Source organism: Scyliorhinus torazame, chromosome 5, assembly GCF_047496885.1.
Source record: "Scyliorhinus torazame isolate Kashiwa2021f chromosome 5, sScyTor2.1, whole genome shotgun sequence".
Lineage (NCBI taxonomy): Eukaryota > Metazoa > Chordata > Chondrichthyes > Carcharhiniformes > Scyliorhinidae > Scyliorhinus > Scyliorhinus torazame.
Window position 1 is genome coordinate 85,553,534 of NC_092711.1, and position 13,513 is coordinate 85,567,046.

Consider the following 13,513-nt stretch of genomic DNA (forward strand, 5'->3'; position numbering starts at 1 on the left):
GCTGCATGGTCACCATTACTGATTTGAGTTTTCACTGTTTTATGAATTGAATGTAGTTGTTTGGTAACCGGGAATATTCCACTAGCTCCTCAGACCATTACCCTAGGGGACTCAGTAATACCCACCCAGGGACATTCCCACTCCACCACCATCTCATCCCTGGCTCCCAACCTCCTGCTTTGTTCACAATCCCCCCCCCCCCCCCCGGATTCACTTCTCACTCTTTGTGACCTCAATACAAACATGTTGGACTTTAACCTGGTGGAAGACTTCTTACTGTGCCCACCCCAGTGCAATGCCGGCATCTCCACATCATGACCTCAACTGGACCGCCTTTTCCAGCTCTGGGGCTCGTACGGCGCATGCTTCAGTCAGTGCTGAGCCCCCAGCCCCCCTTTCACTCCGATTGGTGGGAGGACCAGCCGCTGCTGCTCGGTCCTCCGGCCCTGCCCCTTCTTCCTATTGGCCTGGCCCTGCCGTCAATCACTCCCCGGGCATTGTGACGTTGAGCATGCGCAGTGCAGGCGGTGTCCAGGGACAGATGCTTGTTTGTCAGATCCACAGGCGGTGAGGGAAATGGCGGAATGGAGGGAGAGGCGGAGCCGAGAGGTGGGCGGGGAGGCTCCTTGATCCCCGATGCGGCTCTGACACCGGAATAAGAAGCTGCCGGTGCCGGGTTTGTATCTGTGCGGCGGAGGCGGCGGGACCGCATCTGGAGTGAGAGGCCCGGGTTAAGGGCGCATGCGCGGTGCTCCCTGTCAGCAGGAGGAGAGAATGTTGTGAATTTCTCTCCTGGACTGACAGGGATGGATTCTGCAAACTCCTTTTACAGGGGTTGGGAGGCTGGATTTACACAGAAAACTCAAATCAAAGATCACATCAAGTTCTAACAGAGTCACTCTGTTCATCAGAACCTGAACATGATCAGAATTTGAGTATAATTGAGCTCCAGGGCAGTCCCGCTCACTGCATGTGTAGTGGGTGTTACAGTCAGATCAGCCAGGTTCTTATTCGATGGTGGAGCAGGCTGGAGGGAGTGAGTGATGTCTCCCGACACAGACAGAAAGGTTCACTTTTCTCCTGGAGTTTGAGACAAATCAGTTTTCAAAATGATGCAGAGTTTCAGCCAAAGAGAGATATCTCGGCTCAGCCCCGCCCCTCATTCACTCTGATTGGTTGGAAGACCAGCTGCTCCTGCTCGGTCCTCCAGCCCCACTGCTGCCTCTTATAGGTCTAGAGATGCCGTCAATCGCAGCTCGGGCATTGTGAGCTGGAACACACGCAGTGCGGGCTCTTGATGTGGACTCACGTGGGTAAGAGGAGACCCCAAACCGTGCCCCCCACCATAAGACCAATTGATTTTATTGTAAGTCTGCAGACAGGAGCTGGAGAACTGAACCCAGGCAGAGGAGAGGGAGGGAGAAAACTGGGAGTGGAGGAAAGAAATGATGCAGATGGTGAGATGGGTTTGGATTTCTGCCCAGGGAGGAGGGAGAGTGTGCGGGACAGGGATTTACAGCTTTGACTTTGGTAATCACCATTTACAGGATATTCGAAGGGGTGATTTACAGACGGGAAATTCAAACCAAGCATCACATCAAGATTCAACAAAGTCACTCGATTATCAGGACCTGAATCTCATTGGTCTTTGCATGTGGAGGGAGAATTGTTTGACTTCTGTCTGGGAAAAGATTTCAAACATCAATGTGACTGGAAGAGCACTGAGACACACACACCCGGGTGAGAGTGATCCAGTGAACTGACTGTGGAAAGAGCTTTAACCAGTTACACAGCTGGAACAAAAATCACACCATTCACAGTGAGGAGAAATCATACACGGGGTCTGTGTGTGGACAAGGCTTCAACTGATCATCGAACCTGGAGAGACAAAAGGACACCGGCACCGTGGAGAAACCGTGGAAATGTGGGGACTGTGGGAAGGGATTCAATTACCCATCCCATCTCGAAACTCATCGACCCAGTCACACAGGGGAGAGGCCGTTCACCTGCTCCTTGTGTGGAAAACATTTAATTCAGTCACAACACCTGCAGTCACACCAGCGTGCTCACTCCAATAAGAGACCTTGAGAATGTTCTGACTGTGGGAAGAGCTTTAAAAGCAGAAAGAACCTGATGCAACACCAACACACTCACACTGGAGAGAGGCCGTTCACCTGCCCCATGTGTGGGAAAGGATTCACTCAGTCATCCACCCTGATCAGGCACCAGCAGACTCACACTGGAAAAAGGCCATTCACCTGCTCTGTGTGAGACAGGAGATTCATTCAGTCATCCACCCCGCTGAGGCACCAGCGGGTTCACACTGGGGAGAGGCCATTCACCTGCTCGGTGTGTGGGAAGGGATTGACTCGGTTAAGCACCCTCGCTGCACTTCAACTTGTTCACATTGATAAATGACCTCTTGTTATGAATATGAGAAGTACAAGTGAGGTGCAGACACACCAACGCACTCACATTGGGGAGAGGCTGGTCACCTCTGTGTGTGAAAAGGGTTCACTCAGTCCCATCACCTATTGTGAGAGCAGTGAGTTTACATGTGATTGCAGGGGTGGGACTCTGCTGTTCATCACTTTCACTGTTTGTTTCTGCTGATAGTAAACTCCAGCCCCATCTTGGAGGTTATTGAAATTTTACATGAAGACGTTCTCCCCGTGTCTGCGAGGGGCTCACCCCCACAACCAAAGATGTGCAGGGTAGGTGGATTGGCAACGCTAAATTGCCCCTTAATTGGAAAAAAAAGAATTGGGTACTTTAAATCTATTTTTTTTCCCATTCTACATGAATGTGAGCTTGGTCAGTTGTTGAGCAAATACACTGTGTTATGTTCCATTTTTCTCCAATGTACGAGGAGATTAATTGATGTCCTGTTGCCGACTGCTTCATTTTTGGGGCCTTTTCTCTTCTAATCCTAGATTATTTCAAATCTCACAGTTTTGGTCACTCTCGTGGACAATTCCCAGCTCTCCATATCTTGCAGACTGATAAATCATAATCTTTATTATTGTCACAAGTAGGCTTACATTAACACTGCAATGAAGTTTCTGTGAAAAGCCCCTAGTCGCCACATTCTGGCGCCTGTTCGGGAACACAGAGAGCAAATTCAGCATGTCCAATTCACCTAACAGCATGTCTTCCGGGATATATGGGAGGAAACCGGAGCACCCGGAGGAAACCCACGCAGACACAGGGAGAATGTACAGACTCTGCACAGACAGGGATCAAAAGCCAGGAATCAAACCTGGGACACTGGCACTATGAAGTAGTAGTGCTAACCACTGTGCTACCATGCCGCCCATGAGACTGTGTTACACTGTCAGCATGCTCCTGTACTGCTCTGTATTTAACAGGAGTCTGCAGACTGATGAGACTGTGTTACACTGTCAGTGTGCTCCTGTACTCCTCTGTATTTAACAGGAGTCTGCAGACTGATGAGACTGTGTTACACTGTCAGTGTGCTCCTGTACTGCTCTGTATTTAACAGGAGTCTGCAAGCTGATGAGACTGTGTTGCACTGTCAGTGTGCTCCTGTACTGCTCTGTATTTAACAGGAGTCTGCAGACTGATGAGACTGTGTTACACTGTCAGTGTGCTCCTGCACTGCTCTGTATTTAACAGAGCCTTCAGACTGATGAGACTGTGTTGCACTGTCAGTGTGCTCCTGTACTGCTCTGTATTTAACAGGAGTCTGCAGACTGATGAGATTGTGTTAGTCTTCCATCGGGCAGGAGATAAAAAAGTCTGAGGATACGCATAAACAGACTCAAAAACAGCTTCTTCCCCGCTGTTACCAGACTCCTAAATGACCCTCTTATGTACTGACCTGATTAACACTACACCCCTGAATGCTTCACCCGATGCCGGTGTTTATGTAGCTACATTGTGTACCTTGTGTTGCCCTAGGATGTATTTTCTTTTATTTCCTTTTCTTTTCATGTACTTAATGATCTGTTGAGTTGCTTGCAAAAAATACTTTTCACTGTACCTCGGTACACGTGACAATAAAGAAATCCACTGTCAGTGTGCCCCTGTACTGCTCTGTATTTAACAGGAGTCAAAGAGAACAAAGAACAAAGAAAAGTACAGCACAGGAACAGGCCCTTCGGCCCTCCAAGCCTGCGTCGACCATGCTGCCCGTCTAAACGAAAATCTTCAACACTTCCGGGGTCCATATCCCTCTATTCCCATCCTATTCATGTATTTGTCAAATGCCCCTTAAACGTCACTATCGTCTCTGCTTCCACCAACTCCTCCGGCAGCGAGTTCCAGGCACCCACTACCCTCTGTGTTAAAAACTTGAACACTATACTCAAAGTGTGGCCTAACTAAGGTTCTATACAGCTGCAACATGACTTGCCAATTTTTATACTCAATGCCCTGGCCAGTGAACGCAAGCATGCCGAATGCCTTGACTACCTTCTCCACATGTGTTGCCCCTTTCAGTGACCTGTGGTCCTGTACACCTAGATCTCTCTGACTGTCAATACACTTGTGGGTGCTGCCATTCACTGTATTTTCCCTACCTGTATTAGACCTTCCAAAATGCATCACCTCACATTTGTCCGGATTGAACTCCATCTGCCATCTCTCTGCCCAAGTCTCCAAACGAGTCTGCAGACTAATGAGACTGTGTTACACTGTCAGTGTGCTCCTGTACTGCTCTATATTCAACAGGAGTCTGCAGACTAATGAGACTGTGTTACACTGTCAGTGAGCTCCTGTACTGCTCTGTATTTAACAGGAGTCTGCAGACTGATGAGACTGTGTCACACTGTCAGCGTACTCCTGTACTGCTCTGTATTTAACAGGAGTCTGCAGACTGATGAGACTGTGTTACACTGTCAGTGTGCTCCTGTACTGCTCTGTATTTAACAGGAGTCTGCAGACTAATGAGACTGTGTTACACTGTCAGTGTGTTCCTGTACTGCTCTGTATTTAACAGGAGTCTGCAGACTGATGAGACTGTGTTACACTGTCAGTGTGCTCCTGTACTGCTCTGTATTTAACAGGAGTCTGCAGACTAATGAGACTGTGTTACACTGTCAGTGTGCTCCTGTACTGCTCTGTATTTAACAGGAGTCTGCAGACTGATGAGACACTGTTACACTGTCAGTGTGCTTCTGTACTGCTCTGTATTTAACAGGAGTCTGCAGACTGATGAGACACTGTTACACTGTCAGTGTGTTCCTGTACTGCTCTGTATTTAACAGGAGTCTGCAGACTGATGAGACACTGTTACACTGTCAGTGTGCTCCTGTACTGCTCTGTATTTAACAGGAGTCTGCAGACTGATGAGACTGGGTCAATTACTAGGAGGCATAGGTTTAAGGTGAGAGCGGCAAGGTTTAGAGTAGATGTACGAGGCAAGTTTTTTACGCAGAGGGTAGTGGGTGCCTGTAACTCGCTACCAGAGGAGGTGGTGGAAGCAGGGACGATAGTGACATTTAAGGGGCATCTTGACAAATATATGAATAGGATGGGAATAGAGGCATACGGACCCAGGAAGTGTAGAAGATTGTAGTTTAGTCGGGCAGCATGGTCGGCACGGGCTTATAGAACATAGAACATAGAACAATACAGCGCAGTACAGGCCCTTCGGCCCACGATGTTGCACCGAAACAAAAGCCATCTAACCTACACTATACCATTATCATCCATATGTTTATCCAATAAACTTTTAAATGCCCTCAATGTTGGCGAGTTCACTACTGTAGCAGGTAGGGCATTCCACGGCCTCACTACTCTTTGCGTAAAGAACCTACCCCTGACTTCTGTCCTATATCTATTACCCCTCAGTTTAAGGCTATGTCCCCTCGTGCTAGCCATTTCCATCCGCGGGAGAAGGGTCTCACTGTCCACCCTATCTATCCCTCTGATCATTTTGTATGCCTCTATTAAGTTTCCTCTTAACCTTCTTCTCTCTAACGAAAACAACCTCAAGTCCATCAGCCTTTCCTCATAAGATTTTCCCTCCATACCAGGCAACATCCTGGTAAATCTCCTCTGCACCCGTTCCAAAGCCTCCACGTCCTTCCTATAATGCGGTGACCAGAACTGTACGCAATACTCCAAATGCGGCCGTACCAGAGTTCTGTACAGCTGCAACATGACCTCCTGACTCCGGAATTCAATCCCTCTACCAATAAAGGCCAACACTCCATAGGCCTTCTTCACCACCCTATCAACCTGGGTGGCAACTTTCAGGGATCTATGTACATGGACACCTAGATCCCTCTGCTCATCCACACTTTCAAGAACTTTTCCATTAGCCAAATATTCCACATTCCTGTTTTTCCTTCCAAAGTGAATCACCTCACACTTCTCTACATTAAACTCCATTTGCCACCTCTCAGCCCAGCACTGCAGCTTATCTATATCCCTCTGTAACCTGCTACTTCCTTCCACACTATCGACAACACCACCGACTTTAGTATCGTCTGCAAATTTACTCACCCACCCTTCTGCGCCTTCCTCTAGGTCATTGATAAAAATGACAAACAGCAACGGCCCCAGAACAGATCTTCATGACAACTGATAAAGTTCATAAGAAAGATGTATTTCAATCACTCCATACCTAAATTTGATGGACAGAAATCTCAATCAAATTAAATAATACTATAATTACTTTAACCCAATCACAGCCAGAAAGGGGACAGACATTGGTGATAGCCATAACATTAAAAAGTACTGCCAATTTTGAACAATTCATTCCGGAATCACCTTACTTAATTTCTGACTACTTTCTGCACTTTCGCTTTGAACTGTGAAGTTGAAAACTCACCACTATTCTTAGAAGTCCCCCATACCAAAAAGTGCCGACATTCTAAATGGTGAACAGGGATTCTCGCTCCCTGACTCCTGTGCAGGCTTCGGTGGGTGCTATTCAGGTCAAACTATATTTTCAAGTTATCCCCCGGTATAACCCATACCTTCACAGAAGATTTCATCTACTTACCACTTAGTAGCATCGATCCTGGACCCGCGTTGCTAAGTAAGTAAAGTAGGCTAATAACCACTGTTTCAGGTTAAAACTTTTAAGCTATTTTATTATTATATTTTTTCTTTTAAAAGCTGCAATCACTGTCTTTACAGAAAGGTAAAAAGATCTTGCTTCTGGACCCTCCTGGTTGGTTGAAGTGACCTTCAGGCCCAACTTGACAATCAATCTTCTTTTTAAAATCTGGTCTTCTTTAGATATATTCACTGTTCTGCTCGGTTGCTATGCTCAATCTTTCCCATGTACTGAGCTGTGAGAGCTAGCTCTGCTGGCTGTCTCTGAGCTGATAATGCCTCCTCTTTAAATTCTGGTTTTCCTTAGGTGTATTAGCTGTTTTAGCTCGGCTGCTTTTCTCTGTCCCATGGCCGAGCTGACTGTAAGCTGACTCTGCTTGCTTCTCTTGTTCCTTCTCTGCCCCTTTCTCAGGGTTTATATATTTTTCTAATAGTTATTAAGTTTTTATGACTTTATTGTAAAGTAACTTTTATTTCATTTGGATTGTAAAAGGTACCTTTAACCTAAATTTTTCTAACACGACGAGGTATTCATTTTGACATGACCTCAGCTTATAGATCTCTGATTATATTGTTTCCTTTGTGGTGTTCAAAATGCTTCGATTTCACAGGGGTGTGAATTTTGATCCCTGTCATTTCTATAGTTTTATTTTCCAACTGTGTCCCCAGCTCATAATTTTTACTTTGATTTTGGCTTTAAATTATGTTTCTCGTAGACTGATAGTCTCCAATTTTCTTTTAATTTACCTGATGTCAGCAGAGCTTCACATCTATACATTTGCACCCCCCCCCCGCCCCCCCCCCACCCCCCCCCCCCGCCCCCCCCCCCACCCCCCCCCCCCCCCACCCCGAGTCATTCTTTTCTATCTGCTGATTTTACTTCAATGAAGGTGTGAATCATTGCTTCTAGCGTAATGCTAAAAATCCACTTGGATATAACTTGAAAGGTTTACATTTATCACCTAACTCGACTGAAACCCTCATCCATGCTTTTCCAGATGCTTACTAAGATGGTTAATTTCAATGAAAGTGTGAGCCATTGTTTTTAGCTTCATACAAAAATCCTGTTTGTTTGCTCCACCTGTTTATAATCCTGCTCTTTGCAGCTGCTGTTAACCCTTCATGGGATCTTTCCCCCCAGAGCTGAAGGGGTTGGATTACGAGGAGAGGTTGAGTAGACTGGGACTGTACTCGTTGGAATTTAGAAGGATGAGGGGGGGGATCTAATAGAAACATATCAAATTATGAAAGGAATAGATAGGATAGATGCGGGCAGGTTGTTTCCACTGGCGGGTGAAAGCAGAACTAGGGGGCATAGCCTCAAAATAAGGGGAAGTAGATTTAGGACTGAGTTTAGGAGGAACTTCTTCACCCAAAGGGTTGTGAATCAATGGAATTCCTTGCCCAGTGAAGCAGTAGAGGCTCCTTCATTAAATGTTTTTAAGATAAGGATAGATAGTTTTTTGAAGAATAAAGGGATTAAGGGTTATGGTGTTCGGGCCGGAAAGTGGAGCTGAGTCCACAAAAGATCAGCCATAATCTCATTGAATGGTGGAGCAGGCTCGAGGGGCCAGATGGCCTACTCCTGCTCCTAGTTCTTATGTTCTCTCATGTTTCTCTCAGACCAGATATTGCCAGACTTCCATGTTTCAAATGACACATCTTTCCATATTTTCAATTACATCCCGTCTTGACATTTGAAACATAACTACATCATTTGGTCAATTACACCCCCCATCCAATTATGCTGACTAACATTTATCCACGATCTTTGTCATTTGTATGTATGTGTTGTGATTTTAAATTGTGCACCGAAATCAATTCGTAAATGTATCCATATCACAGACCAGAGTCGATAAAGAGTCTTTTTTTTCCGTTCCTCAAGTCCAATTACCATGAACCATAGCTGTAGCTGCTCAGGAAGGTAACACAATGGCTATATCCGTGTGTTCCACTACCTCCAAAGCATTTTACTTCCTTGGGGTAGCAGCACCGTAGAGGCTTCCTCATGTCCCTTAGAAACAGCACACAACCCAGTCCATCAGTAACCAAAAAGGTCTTTTATCCATCACTGGCTGTCGAGTGTCCCATTTTTCTGTCATCCAAATTGCTCTCCGTTTCTTATTGGAATGGTAAATTATGATATCATGTACCACCCACTGATTCCCTTGCTTCATTAATTTAAAAGGTTCAATCGATCCTGCTTCTATCCCGGACTTCTCCACATTAATGTCTAACATTGTCCTGAACTATGTATGTCTGCCAGCCCCTGGTGTACGTGAGAGAATATCTTTCTGACAAATTTCCTTCAAATCCCTTTTGTCTGTTATCATTTCCCTTACAACATGAAAGTGTATCTTTTCCATTACAACATTTGCAACACAATATGCCAACAGTATTCGCAAAACCACATCGAACTATCACTTTCCTTTTTCCAAATAAATTCTCCCTATTGTTAAATACACAGTAAAAATAAAAATTAAGTCTTATCTTAATACATTACTCATTACCTAACCACACAAATAGACAGTGTGTCACAACTTTACATATTTGCAAATGTTATCACAATTTCAGCACTAAAAATAAAGTACAATATCAATACATCACTTCGTCACTTTGGGACCAATAGTCATTACATATAAAATATGGTGTGTTAACAACATCAATATTATTCGTGATGTTCTATGCAGGTAAATCAAGAAAACACACTAAACTACCACTATTCCCCCTCTATTAAAACATTCACACAGTTTAGAAATGCTGATCAAGTTCTTGAACGGCACACATACCCCATTATCATACATACATAACAGTCCCTAACAGTTTACATGACATTTCTTCCTTAATAACTATTACAGCTCTCCAATGCAATATTGTTTGCTGCATTGGTAATAATTTTCCCACCGTGGCATCAAGCTACAAAAATTCTCATGTTAGGGTTCCTCGTCAGTCGCTGCTGTCTGCCGAGATCCTTAGTAAATCCACTGAATGGTACATACCCCGTGGAGACCGCAGATCATCCATCAGCTGATGTCCAGTTAGAGATGTCTGACCGGAGGTTTCAATGCTCAGTAATAATTTGATATTTTGATTTGTTTCTAACCCGTAAAGTTTTCCTCCAGGCTCTGTCATTTAATTCTCCCAAATATGTAGCCAATTGTATGATTAGTTTCCCCCCAATACTGTTGAAACATTCTTTTCTGGATTGTCGTTCTCTTCCTTCTTGTGAACTGGTTTGTCTGTTATTTATTTTTTCCATCTGAAAAATCAAATGAACAGGTCAAGGGTGGAGAGGGCCCTATTCTTTAATTTGTACTTTCTATCTTCGTTTGGATACTCCAGAAGTGCCCTCTCCAGGACTTCCGGATTTCTTTTGCCACCATTTCTTTCCTTTTTCTTTTTGAACTGGTTTATTTTCCTTACCATTGATGTACATTGATTCTATCATTGCACCCCTGAGTGAGATTCAAAGAATCTCAAACTCCTCCTCATTTGCTCACTCAGTGATCCAATCTGGTCGAAACCTTACCCTGATACATTCCTGATGTTGCTACTGCATTTACTTTAATTACTTTATTTTGATTACGACCGGATTTTTATGAAGGTAAGTTCCAAACATGACATTTTAACTTCATCATCTGTCCACCAATTCTGCTAACGGCTTTTAATTCACTGTCTTCCCACCAATTGGGTCATATGTTTTAAAAGCTGGTTTAAAAGCCGAAATATCTAACGCTTTAAACCTGATCCTACGTAATTGAGCTTCAGTCGAGAAGCAGTTGACCGATATATTCCGATCGATTGCGGCATGCATAGTCAGACAAACAATACCCCTCCAGCTGGCCAAATTCAGCCTGTGGCAGCTGCCGCTCCAGTGGCGGCTGCTGCAGGGTTATCAGCCGTAAATGCAACCTCTCCAGAAGAATCGGCTTCCACATGTTCCCTTGCCCCATTAAAAGAATACAGAAAAGGTTCCGGGTGCGGCGATGACCAGCTAAGTCGCACGTTTCGGCAGCTCCCGGTGGAATGGACTTTTGGGCTCTTAATAAGAGCCCCAACGGCAATTTTAACGGCTAAAAGCACTGCGCGGTAAACCAGAAGGGAATCCCCCCTGGATACGGATGGAAAAAGGAGAGGAAAGTGGCCGGATTGCGGTGGATCCTTTAGAGCAGCGGCAAGGAAGGCAAGCAAAAACCAAGATGGCGTCGGAAGGTGGTAGTTTAATATGGGGCCCTGAACAACACGAGTTTTTGAAACGCTGCGTGGAAGAGCTTAAAAAGGAGATGAAGAAGGAGCTGTTGGCCCCGATATTACAGGCGATTGAAGGGCTAAAAGATGAGCAAAAGACCCAGGAGCGGGAGCTTCGGGTCGTGAAGGCAAAGGCTGCCGAGAACGAGGACGATATACAAGGCCTGGTGGTGAAGACGGAGGTGCACGAGGCACACCATAAACGATGTGTGGAAAGGCTGGAGGTGCTGGAGAATAATGCGAGGAGGAAGAATTTAAGGATTCTTGGTCTTCCTGAAGGTGCAGAAGGGTCGGACGTTGGGGCATATGTGAGCACGATGCTGCACTCGTTAATGGGAGCGGAGGCCCCGACGGGTCCGTTGGAGGTGGAAGGAGCATACCGAGTGATGACGCGAGGACCGAGAGCAGGAGAAATTCCCAGAGCCATAGTGGTGAGATTCCTCCGTTTTAAGGACAGAGAGATGGTCCTCAGATGGGCAAAGAAAACTCGGAGCAGTAGGTGGGAGAACGCGGTGATCCGCGTATATCAAGACTGGAGTGCGGAGGTGGCGAGAAGGGCGAGCTTTAATCGGGCCAAGGCGGTGCTTCATAAAAAGAAGATTAAATTTGGAATGCTGCAGCCGGCAAGACTGTGGGTCACATATCAAGGGAAGCACCACTACTTTGAAACGGCGGATGAGGCGTGGACATTTATTGTTGAAGAGAAATTGGAATAAGCGGGTTATTAAAAAAGAACGTTTGAGACAAAGTGGTGGGGCGAATATGGGGGGCGAAGAGGGGGGAAAAATGGGGGGAGAGATGATTTTTATGTTGTTAATCCTGCGACCCGGTAACTTTTCTCTCTTCCACAGGTTGTGGGGGAGGGAGGAAGGGAGGTGGAGGAGCTGGGGGCGTTGGCCATTGGGGGCGGGGACAAAAGGGAAGCGCGGACTTTGTTCCCGCGCTATGATAATTATGGCGGGAATAGGGTAGCAGGAAGGAGGGGGCGTCGCACGGTGCGAGCCGAGGTCACGGGGGAAGCCGAGGTCGGCCAGAGTTTGCTGACTTCTGGGAGCAACATGGGGGGTGTAACTACGCTAGTGGGGGATCTAGCAGGGGGGGGGGGGGTGGGAGGGGGGATTTACTGGGCTGCTGCTGCTGGGGAGAAGGGGGAGCTGGTATGGGGTGGGGTGGGTGGGACGGGAGGGCACCGCCTGGGGGGGACACAGCTGCGTGGGAACCGGGTGAGGAGCTGGATAAAAGGGGATGGCTAATCGACAAGGGGGGGGGGGGGGGTAAAGAGCCCCCCAACCCGGCTGATCACGTGGAATGTGAGAGGGCTGAACGGGCCGATAAAGAGGGCACGGGTACTCGCACACCTTAAGAAACTTAAGGCAGATGTGGTTATGTTACAGGAGACGCATTTGAAACTGATAGACCAGGTTAGACTACGCAAAGGATGGGTGGGGCAGGTGTTTCATTCGGGGCTAGATGCGAAAAATAGGGGGTGGCTATACTAGTGGGGAAGCGGGTAATGTTTGAGGCAAAGACCATAGTGGCGGATAGTGGGGGCAGATACGTGATGGTGAGTGGCAAATTACAGGGGGAGGCAGTGGTCTTAGTGAACGTATATGCCCCGAACTGGGATGATGCCAACTTTATGAGGCGCATGTTAGGACGTATCCCGGACCTAGAGGTGGGGAAGTTGGTAATGGGTGGAGATTTTAACACGGTGCTGGAACCACGGCTGGACAGATCGAGGTCCAGGACTGGAAGGAGGCCGGCAGCAGTCAAGGTGCTTAAAGATTTTATGGAGCAGGTGGGAGGAGTAGACCCATGGAGATTTAGCAGACCTAGGAGTAAGGAGTTTTCGTTTTTCTCCTATGTCCACAAAGTTTATTCGCGAATAAACTTTTTTGTTTTGGGAAGGGCGTTGATCCCGAAGGTGAGGGGGACGGAGTATACGGCTATAGCTATTTCGGATCACGCTCCACACTGGGTGGACTTGGAGATAGGGGAGGAAAAAGAACGGCGTCCACCCTGGGGAATGGACATGGGACTAATGGCGGATGAGGGGGTGTGTCTAAGGGTGAGGGGGTGTATTGAAAAGTACTTGGAACTCAATGATAATGGGGAGGTCCAGGTGGGAGTGGTCTGGGAGGCGCTGAAGGCAATGGTTAGAGGGGAGCTGATATCAATCAGGGCACATAAAGGAAAGCAGGAGAGTAGGGAACGGGAGCGGTTGCTGCAAGAACTT

General features: G+C 46.6%; 1 long non-coding RNA gene across 1 annotated transcript; it reads left to right on the forward strand.

Moving 5' to 3' along the window:
• The first annotated feature begins 540 nt into the window (after nt 1-540).
• Nucleotides 541-4,038, forward strand: LOC140418756 (uncharacterized). The gene is made up of 2 exons (XR_011945317.1): nt 541-676; nt 1,548-4,038. It is a non-coding gene; the product is annotated as an uncharacterized lncRNA (long non-coding RNA).
• Nucleotides 4,039-13,513: the final 9,475 nt, after the last annotated feature.